The sequence below is a fragment of the Megalobrama amblycephala genome, linkage group LG18, assembly GCF_018812025.1.
Source record: "Megalobrama amblycephala isolate DHTTF-2021 linkage group LG18, ASM1881202v1, whole genome shotgun sequence".
NCBI classification, from domain to species: domain Eukaryota; kingdom Metazoa; phylum Chordata; class Actinopteri; order Cypriniformes; family Xenocyprididae; genus Megalobrama; species Megalobrama amblycephala.
Genome location: NC_063061.1, coordinates 6,172,380 through 6,191,463, shown reverse-complemented (window position 1 = coordinate 6,191,463; position 19,084 = coordinate 6,172,380). Strand labels below are relative to the sequence as shown.

At 38.4% G+C, this 19,084-nt stretch overlaps 1 long non-coding RNA gene across 1 annotated transcript; it reads left to right on the top strand.

Annotated features, from left to right (window-relative positions):
• Positions 1-688: 688 nt before the first annotated feature.
• Positions 689-17,019, top strand: LOC125253584. The gene is made up of 4 exons (XR_007181473.1): positions 689-841; positions 6,810-6,904; positions 10,761-10,840; positions 14,725-17,019. It is a non-coding gene; the product is annotated as an uncharacterized LOC125253584 (long non-coding RNA).
• Positions 17,020-19,084: the final 2,065 nt, after the last annotated feature.

Below are 19,084 nucleotides of genomic sequence, written 5' to 3'. Positions count from 1 at the left end.
AGTGGTTAAAACGTATAATTTGTATTCATTAAAATTACATTTAACATTTAAAAACAGACATGTTCAAATTCCAAAGGTTGTTAGTTCCTGTTGGTAAGACTGACAAGCTTTGGAATTTGAATATGTCTGTTTTTAAATGTTAAAAATAATTTTAATGAATACAAATTATACGTTTTAACCATTTGGTGGAATTGGCAGACGTTCCCTTCATCATGCGCCGTGGTAGCGCGTCAAATCATTCACAAGTATAAATATGAAGCTATTTTGCACGTAGGTGATATTGAATTAATATTTCATGTCGATATGCAGTGATTACATACTGTTTAAACTAATCGTGGTATTGATATTACTGCCGACTCTATAGAACAGTGGCAAGGAAAACTAACTTTACCGAGTTCTGAGAGCCCCCTAGTGGTCGGGAGCATTTCCGTTGTGTTGTGGATTGATTTCGTTGTGTTGTGGCTTTATTCCGTTGTGTTGTGGCTCGATTTCGTTGTGTTGTGGCTTTATTCCGTTGTGTTGTGGATTGATTTCGTTGTGTTGTGGCTTTATTCCGTTGTGTTGTGGCTCGATTTCGTTGTGTTGTGAACTTATGTTTGCTTTTTTAATTTCGTTGTGTTGTGCACTACTGGGCCACCGTAGAAATGTGTTCCTGGGAGTGAATTACAGTGTAAAGGCTGATTTATACTTCTGCGTCGTTGTCCGCGTCGACGTGTATGCAGACCACTAGGAGGCAGTGTCCGCGGTCATGTTGAGTGTCAAAACAAAAGCCGAAGAAGAAGCAGCTCGTCATGTTGTCAGAGAAGCTTACAAACAGAAACGGCAGAGAAGCGGCAAATAGGTAATGACTTTTGTTGCAGTTTGACTGTATGTGTCCTCTGAAACAGAGTGTTTTTCATTCATAGTGAAGTTGAAAGTGCTCGCTCTTCTCCGAGTGCTCCGCGCCAGTTTTTTGACCCGAGGGAGGGGTTCTAGCAGACCAATCAGAGCGCTTGCGGTCCGCGTAGAATTGACGCGTTGTTACATTTGTGAAGTCAGGCTACGTCGTATGCTACGCGTGCTACGCACAGCCTAGACGCAGAAGGATAAATCAGCCTTAAAGGATGCTATGACTAACTGAAAATTGGCATATAGATGTCTTAAGGCCAGGACTCTTATCACATGTGTGAAAGATGTTTATGGAAAGGCAGGGTGGGTATAACTTGAGAAAAGAATTCAACAAAAAGCTCAAAATAAGAACCAATGATGGTTTTCAAACAGGTTTCTCAAACACTCCCCTCATGCTCCACTGTTCAGTCAAACAGGTAGTCCTGTCCCAAATGCACATCATTGCTTGACCAGAGACTGGCATGTCGGAGTGCTCAAATGAACAGAGCCACGTTTTAAAAACATTTGGATAGTCAAACTTTAAATGTAGAAAAAGAGTCAGCTAATCTCTAACCAGGTCAGACTAAATGTTTGGTTGTAGTATTTAGGCAAGTGCATGAATATGCACCTCACTGTGTTAACACTCATATGGTGAGGCTGAAATGCCATAAATAAGCAATTACAGTAGATATATAATGCATTGAAATTTCTGAGAGAAAGCAATTTGCTCGTAGTCATCTGGCTCGGTGTAGTTCGACCTGATTTCTCTTTCCCCTTCAAGAGGCACTTCCTGGAAGCCTCATCCCATATTGCGCAAACACATCACTCCACTGTGGGGGTGGACAACCCCACCTGCCTCATCTCATCTCCAGATTACCAAAGACTCAGAGAGACAGCCCAACCTGAATGACAAGATTGATTTATGTGAGTTGTTCCTCTGCCCTCAGCATCGGGAGGCTGTTGAGCCTTCCTATTGATAGGCAGCCCCCCTAACCGTTACCTCTCATTGCCATTATTGATCAGGCAGTATTTCAATGGCGCGTGATCGGGGACATCTGTTGCAGATTGCCTACTTGTCACTCAGACTGCGGCGAGGTCATGCCCCCCAAGCCACTCCCATGCATTAGACCATCCGTATTATTATTCGCAAGAGAAGCACTCTGGGAGATTGTGTCGACGCATACAGAATCTTCCTGAGCAAGGCGTTTGTGGCTGGCTGCTTTGGTTGGGGGTGGCATGTTGTAGAGGTGGGAAGACAGACGGGCCAGTGAGTAGGTGCCAACGCACTCGAGTGACTGGCTTATGTCCGCAGCATATTACTGTAGTGTAGGGTAAGGGACCGATGCCAAGGTCCTGGCCTCTTGTCACTGAATGGATTTACTCAGAAGTGTGAATGTGGCGTACAGATGATAGCTTTGAGGTGGAGGAAGGACAGCTGCTTCTTCTGTTTTAAAGACAATATAAGTTATCTCTGTCTAACTGTCAGGACATGAATACTGACTCATATATCTTACTTGCATATTTTAATTAAAGGCATTCATTGTGAAAAAGACATACTTTAAAAAAAGAGTACTTATCACGGAAATAAAATACTTTAAAGAATATATTGCAAACTGAATGTAATGTACATTTAATTGCATGATATTTAGAGTTAAATGAAAATGTACTATAGTTTACAATGAGTACAATTAGTTGAACTTAGTAGTGATTTTTTGACCAAGTTAGTTAACCCAAAAATGAAATTTCTGTCATTAATTACTCACCCTCATGTCGTCCCAAACCTGTAAGACCTTGTGTTCATCTTCGGAACACAAATTAAGATATTTTTGAGGAAATTGGAAGGTTTCTAAACCACACATAGACAGCAATGCCATTGCACCTTTTAATGTCCAGAAAGTTAGTAAAGACATTGTTAAAATAGTCAACGTGACTTCAGTGGTTCAACCTTAATGTTATGAAGCAACGAGAATACTTTTTGTGCGCAAAAACAAAACAAAAATAACGACTTTATTTAACAATTTGAACTGTTGTCATACGCAGTTGACACAGTGAACGCAGTGTACACTTCTGTATTCAACGTCCAAACACTAGCTATGTTTCAATACACCTATTTTATGCGTATTTTGGGATATCACGTAAAAAAAACGCTGAATGGAAATGCCAATGTGCGTATAAACTCTAAAAATGCGCATACAAAACTTATGTGCTCAAATGAGTTGGATAAATTTTTTATGCGACACGAAAACACACGCATAAACTATGATGGAAACACTTTTACCAAATAAATTCTTTGATGAGCATCAAAAAAGACATGACCGATATCGTTGCACATCATCTGAAATGCTGTTGTTGGTCATTCTGTAATGCCTGAGCAAAGTCTGTCTTTAAAGTGGTTCGGTTTTATACCCTCCCAGAAGCGCCTCGCACGATTGCGTTCACAAACACCAGGCATTTGAATGCAAGATAACATGACAGCGTTTATTGTGTTTTATCTGCACGCTCTGAGACGCAAATAATTTATTATATATGAAAATTATTATATAGAATAGCTTCTACTGCAGAAACTTCCATTTTTCTTAGTGATATTTAGCGCCAGTGTATCAGGAAGTGACGTTTTTGTTTTCTTTGACTCGCTGGATGGAAACAGTGCTTTTTTTGCAAATATTTTATGAGATATTCAAAATTTGTGCATAAGTTAAATACGCAGCTTTTAATGGAAACATAGCTACTGACTCATTATTGGCAGACAGAGTAAAAAAATAAAGAAAAAAGATAATTATTTAGAAAGAACTTTAAAGTAAGCTACTTTAGTAGTACACTAAAAGTGCAAAATCAAAACATTTAAGCACACTTCAACCCTAAAAAAATAAAACTTCTGTCATCCTTTTTGCACGTTCATGTTATTTTGAACCTGTGTCAAACACAAAAGAATAAGTGGTAACGCTTTACTTGAAGCCTTTATGTGGAATGCATTATAAAGGTATTCATAATGTACATGCATTACATGATTTCAATTGTAGATTCCTTGTTACATCTGAAATTAGTGGTTTTCACATGTCTTTAATGCATTATACTTTCTAATGATGTAAAAATGAGTAGAAAAGTATTATAATGTATTACATCTGTGGTTACAATTATTCATTATAAGGTGCATTACAAGGAAAAAAATAATGCATTAAAATACATGTACAATGCATTAACATAAAGCAGAATTCCCAAGGTGTTATTTTGCATGCAATGAAAGTAACCAAGGGTTTTCAAGCAAAAAGGGACCAAAATACACCTTAAAATATCACATTATCATATTAAATATCATATTACCCTCCTGCCATATTCAGATATGGTGTGTGAAGACACGTTGTGACAAGTGCATTCGTTCTCATGTGATCACAACACACCATTTGAATATGTGAATATATACAAAATTTAAGAGTTGTGGTGAAGAGCAAGAACTCAACTATTGAATAATGATTGAATAACAAATAATGAAAATTATATTGAAAAATGTAAAAAGGTCAATAATATATTAAAATATTTTTTGCTGCTTGACCCCTGGGTACCATTGACTTTCATTATATGGCAAAGAGCAGCATGAACATTCTTCAGAGATTTTCCTTTGTACTCTATGAAAGGAATAAAAATGTCTTATGGGTAAATGAGCACAAAAATCCCTTTGAATGATGATCGAATTATTGCTTCCATGTTAAAATACTTTCTCCTATCTTTATCTAATGTGCAGAGGCAACTATAATCAGTCATTTGTAAGTTAAATTCTGGAAAAGTTTGAATATTGTGGCACTTTAAAAACATTGCTCTGGGTTTAACTCTGTATCTGTAATGTCAGAAGAAGGCCTTGAAAGTGAAGGCTTCTGGCAGTGTATATTCATCTCAAGAAGGTAGAGTTGAGGTATGTAGAGTCTTTTGTTTGCATTGAGATCTCAACGGCTATTGGTTAATACTTGTGCTACACTGTACTGGGCTTCACAAACCCACAGAGGGCTTCTTCTCTGACCAGCTGGGTCTGCTGCAGAGGAAAAGCTGAAATAGATTCAACACAATTGTGATGTGCTAACTGATCGAATTGGGCTGTAATCACTCTAATCAAAGCCTAATCACTGGTTTTTGCTGGAGTGGTTGCTCTGCTGAGAATAGCTTAATAGAGAGCAGCCATCTCTGTGTTTGTGGTGTTGCTTTGAAAGTCAATTTCAACCTAACATTAGTTTCACCATAACAAGGCTAAACAAATGAGATTTTGTCAATTAAAGTGTTAATAACAAAGTTATAATTTTGGTTTTGGGTGCATGTGAGGGTCAGGGGCGCATTAAGACAACCAAAGGCCCCTGGGCGACAGCATTATGGTAGGCCACCCTACCCCAGATTAAACAATTTTTTTAGCTCCCTGCCAATTATTTATGTAGAAATTTATTTTGTTGATAACATTTAGCATTTACAACACTTTATGTATGCTGCGTAAAAATATGGGTCAAATAGGTGAATATTCAAATTCACTCTTTGCCAGTAGGTGGCGCTTGTGGAACAGCATAATTATAGCGGTTACATAAACAAAGCGGCAATGATCTTATAAACACTACATCAGTGTTTCCCAACTTTTTTTTTTTTTTGGCCATGGCACAGTTTTGATAAATCATAATACAAAAGACGAAGTGCTATTCACGTGATATTTAAAACTGTATATTTGCTTCAACTAGATGGCAAATAGCAGACTAAGAATACTCTCCGCTCTTCAAATACAGAAAAACAATAGCCTTAATGGACATGTTTCTTGAGTAAATAAAATGCTGTACTTACTCAAACATCAGTTCTTTATTACCCTTGCACTGCAAACAAGCAGAGACTATCCAAACTGTGGGCAGCTTATTCTAAAGGGAGGCAGGGTGGAGTTGAGGTTTGACTGACAGTTTGAGGAGCCAATGAAGTTACGAGGATTAGTCACAACCTCTTTTAAAAGCTTTTAATTGGTTAAATATTTGTGAACCTCACATACAGACGTAAAGGATGACCAATTGAATTATTTTTATAAAACAAAAATGATATATTCTCATTTGTAGCATTTATTTTTACATATTTTTTGAAATTCGATATTTTTTCACAGCACACCTGACAACCTATCTGGTTTCGTTCACACAGCAGGGCTTTGCCGAAAATGCAGTTGAAAGTCCGGAAAATGTACGGGTGTGCGAGGTCGTTTAATGCTGTTGTCACTGCTGCAAACTCCCATATATACACTATTATTATTTGAAAAACATAATTTCCATGCAGCCAGTTGGCCCGTCCCCAGTGTAGGCTTCAGCCTATGGAAGCCCGTGTGTTACTGCGCCCCTGGTTGGGTTTTACTTGGACAAGACTATTTTTCCCTTCTTGAGATTTCTGTCTCTCCATTGATAGCTACGCGACTACCACTTTGACGCTACAAAAAGTTCATAAAGAGATTGTAAAACTAATCAAACAAATTTTCTGCTTGACGCCTGAGAACAAACCTCTTGCTGAGCAACAAACATGCTGCATAACACATGAGAATGAATCTCATTGGTTCTCAAACGTGGTTGAGCTTCCGTTTACCACAACTGATGTGTGCGCTGATCAATGTTTATATGTGAATAAAAGCCTAAATTCAATCTGTTCCTCATATAAAGCAATTGAGTCTCTTCCGAAAATTTGGACTAAACCACTCAATTCATATGAATTAGTTTTACGATCTCTTTATGAACTTTTTAAGGCATCAAAGTTTCAGTTGCATGTCAGTGGAGGGACAGAAATCTCTCAGATTTCATCAAATGATGAATGAAATTCTTACGGTTATGGAACAACATGAGGGTGAGTGATTAATGACAAAAGATTAATTTTTGGGTGAACTAACCCTTTAAGGCTAATGGTGTTTATGTTTATTCAGCATCACTGCACAACTTTGTATCTCTGTGCAGTGTGCAGAGCAGGTGGCCAAAAGGATGAGCTGCCAACTGCTGGCGTAATGAAGCACACCTGATGCGTATACTGCCTTCCCACTATCAGAGTAGAGGTATGATGCTTGGGTTACCACTAAAACCACATTTTTGATTTCAAACCACAATTAATGCTCCATTCCTATGTGTGGTGAAAAGCTAATATATTATTAGTAGTAGTAGTAGTATTATCTGTGTTGGGGTAACGCATTACAAATAATGCAAGTTACGTAATCAGATTACTTTTTACAAATAACTAGTAAAGTAATGCATTACTTTTAAATTTACGACACAATATCTGAGTTACTTTTTCAAATAAGTAATGCAAGTTACTTTGATTTGCCATTTACTGACTGACAGCTCTCCTGTCTCCACATGTTTAGAGAAATCGTGAATTCATTTGTGTTTCATTTTTTGTTTTCTTGTTTTTTGTTGAAGAGTGCTGAACTTTCTTGTCTGAGTTGCACCCTCTAATGTACAGGTGTGAATTTGCATTTCCTTCAGCCTGAGGCTTATTCATTTCACTTTTGGCGTGAAAGGGCCTTTACATTTGCCAAAAGTTGAATAAAATAATTTTTGTCCAGCAAGCCCAGCCCAGATGAGGAAAAAGTAATGCAAAAGTAATGTAATGCCTTACTTTCCATAAAAAGTAGTAATGCAATTAGTTACTTTTTAGGGAGTAACAAAATATTGCAATGCATTACTTTTAAAACTTTCCTCAATACTGATTATTATTATTATTATCACATTGTCACACTGAATGGGAATTTTTGAATTTTGACCAACTCTTCTGGGAAATCACAGAGACCTAGGTTCAATTCCTGAATTATTGTTTATTGCAATCTTTTTCAATAAAGTCGCAGACACAATTGATTTTCACTCACTTGATTAATTTGACCTGCACTGTATAGTCTTTTAAACATAATATTTATTCCTTACCAGGTCGATGAGACTCGTGTGCAGACAGATAGCATAGAAAACTGGCAGTGAAGCTCAGCACAGAGAGCTGTTCAGTGATATGGGTGGCTGGAATTTACATTTTTCCTTCTGCCCTCTTTGTATTATAAATTTGGTTTCGACAGCCAGGAAAAAAAGTTTTAGTGCTTTTTACGGCCAATTCATCTCTAATGAGGCCTCAGCACTGGCCTCCGATACAATAAAATACTTGACCTTTCAGTGTTTTAAGAATAAAGTCTTTTAGAGTTGCATTTAATCAACAGGTCTGGAATGACCTTATGGTTACAACACATTTCTCTTATAGAAGTAATGCAAGCTTATACAATGCCAGGTCTGCCTAACCAGCCTCTAAACTGCCCCTGTGTAACTAATTTGAGTGTAGCATATGTGTTGGATTCATTTGAACTGTAGGTCACGTGTGGCGCAATGCACCATGGTGTGCGCTGGCGATGCGACAGCTTTAGCAGGTGAAGCTATTACCAGCACAGTCGGCCCGCTGCATACACCTGCCTCCCACCCGGCAGGTGACACTGAGAGGAGAAGCTGGACACTGTGGGAACAGGAAGGACATCAGTAGGAGAAAACATTTAGCATCACAGGGGGAACAGTAAAGCCTTCCTATTTAACAGCTAACATGGGATCTCACTGAAGATTGCCTCAATTGTGTAGCCTGCTGTAGAGATGCATGACTGCTTTCATACCATTGAGTAAATGGGCCTGTGTGTGCATGTGTGTTTACTGTAGCTGTACAGCCTGCTTTAGTGGTGTAATAGCATCTCTTTAGATAATGTACACACATTAAGTAAATTAGAAAATTGGATCATATGTTTGTAGGGGTGGACGATATGAGTAAGCAATAAGATATGAGAGGATTTGTCTCGTTGATCTGTCATGTTTAAAGATTGAGATTGAGATTGATTCTTGGGTTTTGGTAAGCACACCAAATGCACTCTCTTCTATTTGTTTTGTGTTTGAAGCATGGGCTCTTGTTCCTAACACTTCTGTTTGGTTTTGGTTCTGGTGTTGAAATCTGGATGTTCATGCTCCATGTCATGTCTTCTGTTGTGATCACATGGCATTGGTTGTCCGTTCCTTTGCTATGTGCTCTTGTCTGTCAGGGGGTATTCCAGAAAGAAGGTGTAACTTAAAGACTTTGGGCCCTATTTTAACGATCTAAGCACACGGTCTAAAGCGCACAGTGCAAGTACTAAAGTACTAAAGTGTGTTCGACTCCACTTTTGCTAGTTTAAGAACAGGAAAAAGGGTCGGTGCACACGGTGCATGGTCTAAAAGGGTTGTCCCTATTCTCTTAATGAGCCATGGGTGTGTTTTGGGCGTAACGTGCAATTAACCAATCAGAGTCTGATCTCACATTCCCTTTAAAGGTGCTAAAGAGGATCTTTTTGTCGACTGAGAAACCAAAGACTGTTAGTGAGTTTTTGAAATGAGCGCATGCGTTTCAAGGGAACGCCTCCCAAAACTCGTGCACGAGTATTGGAACACCAGTGTTTACCACCGGCATTCGCTGTGTCGTGTTAGTGGATTCATTATGTCGGACTCACCGCAGGTAACTCATAATCTGCAGTTGTTACTCCTGTCTCCTGACAAAAAACACTGCATGCAGCGCCTGTGGAGTGTGGAAAGAGCGTGCAGCCGTGCACGTCTCTCACAAGGAATGTCTTGGCAGTGATTGACAAGCCAGAGGGCCAATCGTTTACGCGATGATCGCCGATGATTCCTTTCAGTGAACCTAATAAATAGTCTTTTATCATTTAGTAAAGACAGTTTCAAGTAATATTGCAAAAATGTATAAAACAAAACATCCTCTTTAGCACCTTTAAAAGCCAGTTGTGCTCACGCCATGGCAAATTCGCTATTTACATAGCGAAATTTGCAAGCGGAAAAACTGAACGCTTCTCCAGTGAGGAAACGGATCTGCTTGTGCACGAGGTTACAGCTCGCAAGCAGACCATCTACAGGACAAGCCGGATTCCACCAAAGCATTTTTATATTAATGCATACAATAACAATCTTTTACATTGTAATCCTTTTTATTTTTAATATTTGGCATGTGTGTGCAATAAGCAGAGTGAACGCGCGTCTATAGGCGCATATTTCTAACGCACCCTTTAAATAACAAATATACATACTGCACCATTGACTTTAGAGCAGGTTTCAGTTGACCAATGGCGCAGTCTATTTCAGTTGCCTCAAAATAGCAACATGCCAACAATGCGCCTGAACACACCTCGTTTTCAGACCAGCATGCCCATGGGCGCACAAATGGGTGCAAATGCATTTACTATTTAAGCAACGTGGTGCAGGACGTAAAATTACTAACTGCGTCGGTCTGAAACTAGCAAAAAACACTTGCGTTACGTTTGGCACCACATTGTGCCGGGTGTATGATAGAGCATTTTAAGTGTTAATATCTGCATCAAGTGAGTTTAGATTGCACTACACTGCTGACAATAATAATTGCCCTTTTCAAAGGATTGTGATTTTGTTCTCCTTTTTTTTTCTTTTCTTAACAGCTTCCACTCTCTGTTGTGGAGCGATAACATAGTATTACTCTTGTAAACAGTTTCTAGTATTTCAAAAATAAAAGTGTCCATATTCAAAATGCGTGCCCATTACTGCAAAGCGCAACAGTTACCGTGTGGTCTTTGGCAGTGGTCAAAATGGATTTACAAAATGACTTTAGGATTGATCCTTTCTTGTAACCTCAAAGACGTTTGGATGGCATTGACCCTTCGCAAAGACAAGGCCCCCTTATTTACTTTTTCTTTGTCCGACAAGCCATGGTGCTTTCATGCCACACATCATGTTCTCACAGAGTGAAACATACACTGACAACGCGCCGACAGACAAGACAGAGCAGGTTACTTTTGTCTCTTCAAATTTTGTCTTTTTTTTCAAAAAAAAATCAAACAATAAATACATTTTTTTTTGTCGCTCTTTAATGTGTCTTGACAGATCGCTGCAGCATCAGTTGAAGTGGCACGTGAACCGATCATCTCTTCCTACTAGTAATAAACATGAATTAACATTTGAAGGTACAGTATGTTGTTTCAACCGCAGAAAGACATCAATACACATCATTTTTTTTAATTCAGGTCCACTGACATTAAAGGGTTGGTTCACCCAAAAATTAAAATTCTGTCATTAATTACTCACCCTCATGTTGTTCCACACCTGTAAGACCTTCGTTCATCATCGGAACACAAATTAAGATATTTTTGATGAAATCCGATGGCTTAGTGAGGCCTGCATTGCCAGCAAGATCATTTCCTTTGTCCAGAAAGCTACTAAAGACATATTTAAAAGAGTCCATGTGAGTACAGTGGTTCAACCTTAATATTATAAAGCGACGAGAATACTTTTTGTGTGCCAAAAAAACAAAATAGTGACTTTATTCAACAATATCTAGTGATGGGTGATTTCAAAACACTGCTTCATGTAGCTTTGAAGCTTTATGAATCTTTTGTTTCGAATCAGTGGTTCAGAGCGCATATCAAACTTCATTTTGGGTGAACTAACCCTTTCATTTATTAACTCTCCTGTGTTTGTTTGTTGGACAAAATTGCGGATTCAATGTCATGATTGTCTGTCAATCAAACTCCCGGCAAAGGGTAAATTAAATTACCAAACAACCTTGGTGTTTTTCAAAAAAAAAAAAAAAAAAAAAAAAAACAGTAGGTAATTCGGATGCAAACTTTTACACTGACTAAGCCCTGTAAATTTCCTTATGTTCCTGCTGGTAACAATTGCCATCCAAATAGGGCTACTAAATTCCACAACTTCAAAGTTGTGTTCAGCATGTGCTGACTGATGGAGTTTTGTAATATTATAACAAATTGTAGACACAATGCAAAAAAAGATATTCATAGTGCAGTGCAGAAAGCTTCACTGATTGATAATGATAGTTTTGTGAGAGTGCAGAACTCAATCATTGAAGTGACAGCTTCAGTCATCATAACAGGAGTGATCTTTTTCTTTATGTGAAATGCTAGGGTTGCTTTTAAAACCCTTCTGCAAAGTGTCGCACTAAGCGTTTCAGGTATATTGTCTGGTAAAGCCCTTGGAGAGAAGAGGGGGCATAATGATAGCAGGTGGGGTTTTGTGTGATGTTGACCATTGAATATAGATACAATGGCTAGATTACACTGAGATCCCGACTACCTCGGAACCAGATAATAACCAATCGCAAATGTGTTACGCTTGTCTTTTCAATGCAGTGGACAGGTGGCAAGGTAATGCCAAGTGTAAACACGACCACTGTGTCTTTCAAATGGTTGCTAGCAGCGTTTGCTACAATATGTCCAATGGACTAGTCAAAACAAGTCTTATATCGTGGCTCTAATTCACTCTACAACAGCACGCCAGTTGGTTTAGAGAGGTAAAGACAGCTCAATTTCGTGTAGAAAGGAGGTGGATGAGGGGAATGAAAACAACATGACTTGATTTGCATGTTTGGGGGGATGGGTTGTATGGGGTCTAGAGAATTTTTCTGTGTGATTGTATTGTGAGCAAAAAAAAAAACAGCGTAACATCATGACATTGTGTAAAATGTAAGTAAATCATAATGGGGCTGAAGCAGAAGGAGAATAAAGAGTGAAAACAAGGCATGTTCTAGAGAGACAGCAAGCATGAGCCTGTTTGACTCAAGCTTTTGATAGTGTTGCCATGGTGACCAGGAGCAAATCTCCCAAGCGTCGTCATCAGCATGACTCTTCCCGTGGAAACGGGGGGATAAAAATAGACGTAGGACCAGAGAACAAAGGCCTATTTAAGAGGAACCGAGAAAACGAAAGGGAAATGGAAAAAACAGGCAATGATGAAAAAGATGTCATGTCTGACTGGTGCTAAAGCATGGATGTATAGCAGACAGGCTGGATGAACTTTTAAAATGGCGGCCCTTTGATTGACAGGAGAAGCTGAGCTGCGGGGGGCAGGAAATCCCGTTGTTAGCGCAGCCCATTTTAAAGCAGCAGAGCTGTCGGTACTGGCACGGCCGCCTCCTGTGTCTATACCGCTCCCACACAAATGCTCACTCCATGTGGAGGAGAAAAAGCATCGGTGGTAAAGCTATGTTCTGCTGTTTAGCATTTTCATACAATTTCCGCATTCTGTTTACACTTCGTGATGTAATAGCAGTGTGTGATATATTGATTGCACTATGCAGAAAGCTTCAGTGCGGAAACAAGGCCTATAAAATAGTGCAATCTCATATTTTACCATAGAAGCTCATGGGGTCTTGCCCACCGCTGGGGCGGCAAATGCAAAATCACAGCCTCCCTCAGTGTCAGCAATTATTTAACCATGCAGATCAGTAATTACACATGAGTAATTATTGCCTGTCAGTCAGTCGCCACGATTTCCATAAAGGTGTGTAGGTACACGATACATTTTGGTTTAAGGCCAGGGCTTGACTGTGGTTCTTTGTGGCTGTTAATTATGAACTAGACATTCTTGTGATCTGAAAATGTTTGATTCTAAAAAAAAAAAGAAGTCATTATTTGTGCAATTTCATGTCATCCCACGAAACACAAAAGAGTGGTATCACTTTATTTTACAGTCCTGTTTCACATGAACATACTAAGTACTCATTGTAGTAATGACACGAAGGGGCAGAGTTCACACAGAACATGTTTTTCCATTACAATGCACTTTTCCGTTGTTTTTCTATGTAAACACGTGCTAGACGGATGCGTATGACCATTGCGCTCGCGTCTTTTGCAGAACGGTGTTCTAAAAATGTGGCGCTCAACTTAAAATCAGTTCAACTTTTAAAAAACGCATCTCGAGACCTTGCGTTTTTCCCTATTTCCCTATGTTCTATTGTGAACGAGCCCTAACTATATTTCTGAATCCTTTGAAGATTTTCAGTAATTAATGATCAAATTTTGCTCCATGTTAATAAAATCTGTGATTTATATACACTGCCAAACAAAAGATTGGAATATATATTAGGGCTGTCAAGCGATTTAAAATTTTTAATCGAATTAATTACATTATGTGGCGATGAATTAATCGCAAATTAATTGCACATCAAATTTGGCTGAGAAATTACTCCCAAAAGATAATTTAAAGTCATTATTGTGTAAAGCATCAATAGATATTAAAAAATAGCTTCAGCAAGAAATATTTTACTTGATTCAGCATAGAATTTATTACACATACATTTTTGGATCATGAGGTTAAGTAAATGAGGACTGAATTTTTATTTTTATTTTTTTAATGAAATTATACTCTACATAAGAAACTAAAACTACCAGTAGGTGGCGGTAAATGTTTAATGATTCATTCATTCATTCATTCATTCATTCATTCCATTAGTTCAAACAGCTGATTCATTCACATTCATTCAGGAATTAAAGGGATAGTTCACCCAAAAATGAAAATTCTGTCATCATTTACTCACCCTTAAGTAGTTCCAAACCTGTATGAATTTCTTTGCTCTGCTGTACACAAAGAAAGATATTTGGAATAATGTCAGTAACCAAACAGCCCTATATTATGGTGGTCAATGGAGGGGCGAGAGCTGCTTGGTTACAAACATTCATTCAAATATCTTCCTTTGTGTACAGCAGAATATAGAATATATCTATATTTTTTTTTCCCCTCAAACTTATTCTTCATCAGTCAACTGTATGAAATGGCAGATGGCCTATGTAGGTCTGGGGAGGGGGAAAAGTGTGTTAAATGCATTAATAATTTTAACATGTTATTTTTTACCATAATTAATGAATCTAATTAACATGTTAAATCGACAGTATATATATTAGTTCACCTAAAAATGTACTTCAGACAAGGAATGACTAAAAGTTAACATTCTGTGCTAATTTAGCTTCGGTACTCCCTCAACCTAATACCTCATGGCTAATGTGTAATTATCACCTCATTTACCTTTTAAATCTGACCTGCCTTCACTTTTAAGGACAGCGAGGATCCTGATGTTGGGGTAACTCCTGGGGGAAGAGTTCCAGGTCTCTCCAGGCCTGGCATGGCAGCTGGCCTGACTGTCGGCATGTGGCTAATGGAATGCCTGAACCCATCTGGAACTCTCTTCATCCTCCCTCCCACCCATTCCCAAGGCCAGCTCAAGCTTCCATACGCCCACCTGAGTCTCCCAGGATTGCCCGTAACATGGCGTAGCCCACTGAGGCCACTGCAGTGTGGGGTTCTGGCTAAATACGGAAACCCGGCTCGACACCTGAGGAACAACTGAAGCACAGAGTCGCTCCTTGCTCGGTTTATGTTTTTATTTTATTGGACAATAATACATTTAGTACATGGTATTTATTATAATATTAAATGGATAGTTCCCAATATTTTATGAAGTAAAATACTACTTTTTTTGTTAAAGAATATTGCATATACTACCCAGCAGTGGCAGATGCAGAAAGTGGAAGATGATTGGGCCACTAATAGTGTGTGTGGGCCCGAATAATTAGACCTCCCCCCTCCCCCCAATTGTGATGCAATGTGCTACAATGAATGCTTCAACACAACATCATCATGCACTCCTTCAGAAAGACAAATGTTCCAGTTTATAAAGTTTAATTTAATGTGTCTAGTGTGAACAGCCTCAAATAGTCACAAAATGCTCTTGGTGCAGATTCGATGGATTTATTATAAGCGATTTGCTCGCATTCGCTGTAGACTGAATGTTGCTTACTTATTTGCTTATGTAATAGACGTGGGCCATGTGCATGTAAACCTCACTCCCTGATCTCAAGAGGAGCTTTAGCGACTGATGAAAGAGTCTTTAGCATCCTTTTTAGAGGGCCCGACTCCCATGCCAGCGGACCAGGGTTCGAGTCCCGCTTAGAGTAGGCATTTCGAACAGGAGGGGTTACATTGGTGCCATGACCCGGATGGGAGTGAGGTTTAGGAGGCGAGTGTAATGGACGTAGGCCGGTAAGAGCTGTGTGTGTAAGCCTCACTCCCCTGATCTAAAGAGGCACTCTAGAGACTTTGGTCTTTAGCCTCTTTGTTAGTGCGCCCAACTCCCATACTGGCGGACCCAGGTTCGAGTCCCGCTTAGAGCAGATGGTTCGAATAGGAGGAGTTACACTTACTCATGACACATAGCAACACAGCTAAAAGTATTCCTCATATTTTGGACCTTTTATTGTTTTTTAATATAGTCTACTTCTATTTGTTTAGACATGCTTTCTCAAGCCCCCGTATGAGCTGTGGTTATGATGTTTGAGTTGGGAGAGGCTCATGCGCGATGCATGGAAATGCCATTTGCAAGGTTAGTTGATTTTTGAATTTCTGCTAGGTGCCACTAGTGTCGCAGAAACTACATACATCACCTTTAGCGCTGAAAATAAAAACAAGGCAGGAAAGAGAGAGGCAGAACTATATTGCGAAGAGAAATCACAATGTCTGAATCCTGTATCGACAACCTGCCATTGCTAATACAGTAGCTTATGTACATTTCAGAAAACCCCTTGCTTACAAATATTAAATGCAAAAATTGCATAACCATGCCAGGACTGGCTACACTAAAAATCTACCCATAGCTTACCTAGTATGGCTGATGTCTGTTCTAAACAAGTACAAACGAGGGTACTTTCTAACCTTTTTGCACAATCTTTCATCTATGTAGGCCTCCATTGTTGCTGTAGCTTGCATGTGTTCCGGTCAGTTCTGTTTATGCAGTTTTTCTTTAACTACCTTGTGAATCGACGCCACCAGGGCATGGTCGCCACTAATTACTGCAAAAAATAAATAAATATGCATGTGCAACCTGCGCATACAAAGTAGGTGCCGTTTAAAAAAATCTGGTGGTGCGTGTACACTTCTGATGGCGAAATTCGCATTGCACACTGTACACTGACCCTCAAAAAAAAAAAAAGAGAGAATACGTTGGGCTTTAGATGTTAGTAATATCGTCGTAATTCTAAGTGTCTGTTAGTTCTCTTTCAAAAGAAAAATGTCAAGTTATTACGCTCTCCGGTCATCTTTCTGTAGACGTCTTTCATTCTTAAGTCATAGATAGTGGTTTAGCGATTTTTGTAATAACATGAAAGTTGGAATTCGGATATTGACGAAAAGAAGAACGTAACATTACTACTGCCGTGACGTAACTGAAGAGACAACTTAGCATATTCTTTTTAATATTAGGATAGAGTTCTAATGCATGACAAAACAAATCACATTTTAAAAAATTATTAAAGAATTGTTAAACATTAGAAAATTGAATTATTAAAAAAAGAATGAATTTCCCTGGATCTGACAGGGTGGGTAAACTGTCAATCTCACCCATAGATCCGTCCCAGATAATGTATCTAGCCAATCAGATTGATTCATTAGTACTTAACTAAATTATAAGAATTAAGTTATTGGATTCATTCGTTCATTCATTCTGTTTTAAAGATGAAGTGTGTAATTTCTGCGCCACTAGCCTTACCAAGTGGAATCACAAAAATAATTGTTTTCAAATAATAATCTGATGCCACTGGTTGAGTCAATGTTACTGTGTCAGTCTGGATTTACCTTTGTCAGAGGAATTAACTAGTTATTGGATGCCTTTAAGTAGTAAGCTTAATTACCTGATGCTCTTTACTCATAAACTAATAAGCCACTGTGATCCAATTAGAATGGTTAAAGACAGTCGCGCCTCATTCATGTAAAATGCAAAATAATTTATCCTCCCATGGGGGTCTGGGTGAGCGCTGGCCCTATTTCGCTGTCTGATTTATGGTGGACATCTCTCTGCACGCCAGACGCCTGGAGATATAATGATCGTCCTGATGTGGGTGCTCTACTTTCCCATCTCCCCCCTCAGCATGAACAAACGACAGCGCCTCCTTCTCCTTCTGTGCCTGTCATGCCCTCTCTCTCTCTTTGTCGAACTTCAACGTGCCTGAACACTGCCACCTGCTGACCAGTTTCCTGTCTGACAGCCCAGTGTGTTGTTAGCGGTTTAGATCATGTGGGATTTGACAGTGTTGTTTTGATTTGAAGGCTAATCACCAGAACTGGTCCAGAATCAGTTTATTAATGCATTTATTATTATTATTATTATTATCATTATTATTATTTGGTAACACTTTACAGTAAGGTCCTATTAGTTAAGTTTAGTTAATATGTTAACTAAAATCAACTAATGATGAGCAATTGATTTGCTACAGTATTTATTCATCTTTGTTAATGTTAATTAATAAAATAATTACAGCTGTTTATTGTTATTTAAAAAAAAAAAAAAAAAAAAAAAAAAAAAATATATATATATATATATATATATATATATATATATATATATATATATATATATATATATATATGTTAATTTTATTAGTTCATTAACTAATGTAGTTAAATAATGTTTTATAATGCAACCCTGGTTAATTAACTAACTAGCAAACTAGCTAACTATAATATAATATTAATAATTCTATGATTCATTGGGCAATATCAAATACTTCAATTTTTATCCATCTTTTATCCAACTATCCATTTATTTTCTAAACCACTTGTCCTGTTAAGGTCATCCCAGCTTATGCTTTTAATTCTTATGTAAATCCATATATATACCACATACCCTTTCTGTAAATGTTATCTTGTATTTGTGCCTTTGTGTACATATGCTATTTTATTATACTGTCTTACTGTCGTGCCTCTGCAATCTTCTGCTACAGAAATCAAATTCGTTGTGTTGGCATAAGTGGCAAATCTAATTCATACTTTCAAATGTTCTTGTTTTAAGGATGTTTTGATATTTTCACTGAAAAAAAGACAGCATTTGCTGCAGTTAAAAAGCAATTCAGCAATTCAGTTAAGCAATTTTGCATAACAGTTAGACCTCAAATAAGGTTAGAAATATACAATCACACGAATGAGCCCCATGGGTTTATCATTGACACATCAGTGAGCATTTCTCTATGTATAGCAACAGACGAACGTCTAATTCTGCTGCAGTACCACTCATCTCCTCCAGGGTGTCTCAAATATCCGTCCTCTGTAAGACAAGGCATCCATCACTCTGGTTTTGCTCCTTGCTCTTCACATACTCGCTCTTGTCCACATGGTCCTAAAGTCAGTACGACAATTTTTTCTAATTTTTTTTTTAGTTGGGCTTTAGGGGGAGATTGAAGCCTGCGGGCCAATTTAGGCTCTCTGTAATCTTCTAGCCAGCACTTCATGCAGAGGTGCCAGACAGAAGGGCCATCCCTCAGTGTGCTCGATAAGAGGTTATCTGCTTAACCATGCAGAGGGACCGAGCACTGAAAACTCAGACAGACATATAGATGTTCACAGACATACTTTTTAATCCCATCCGAACT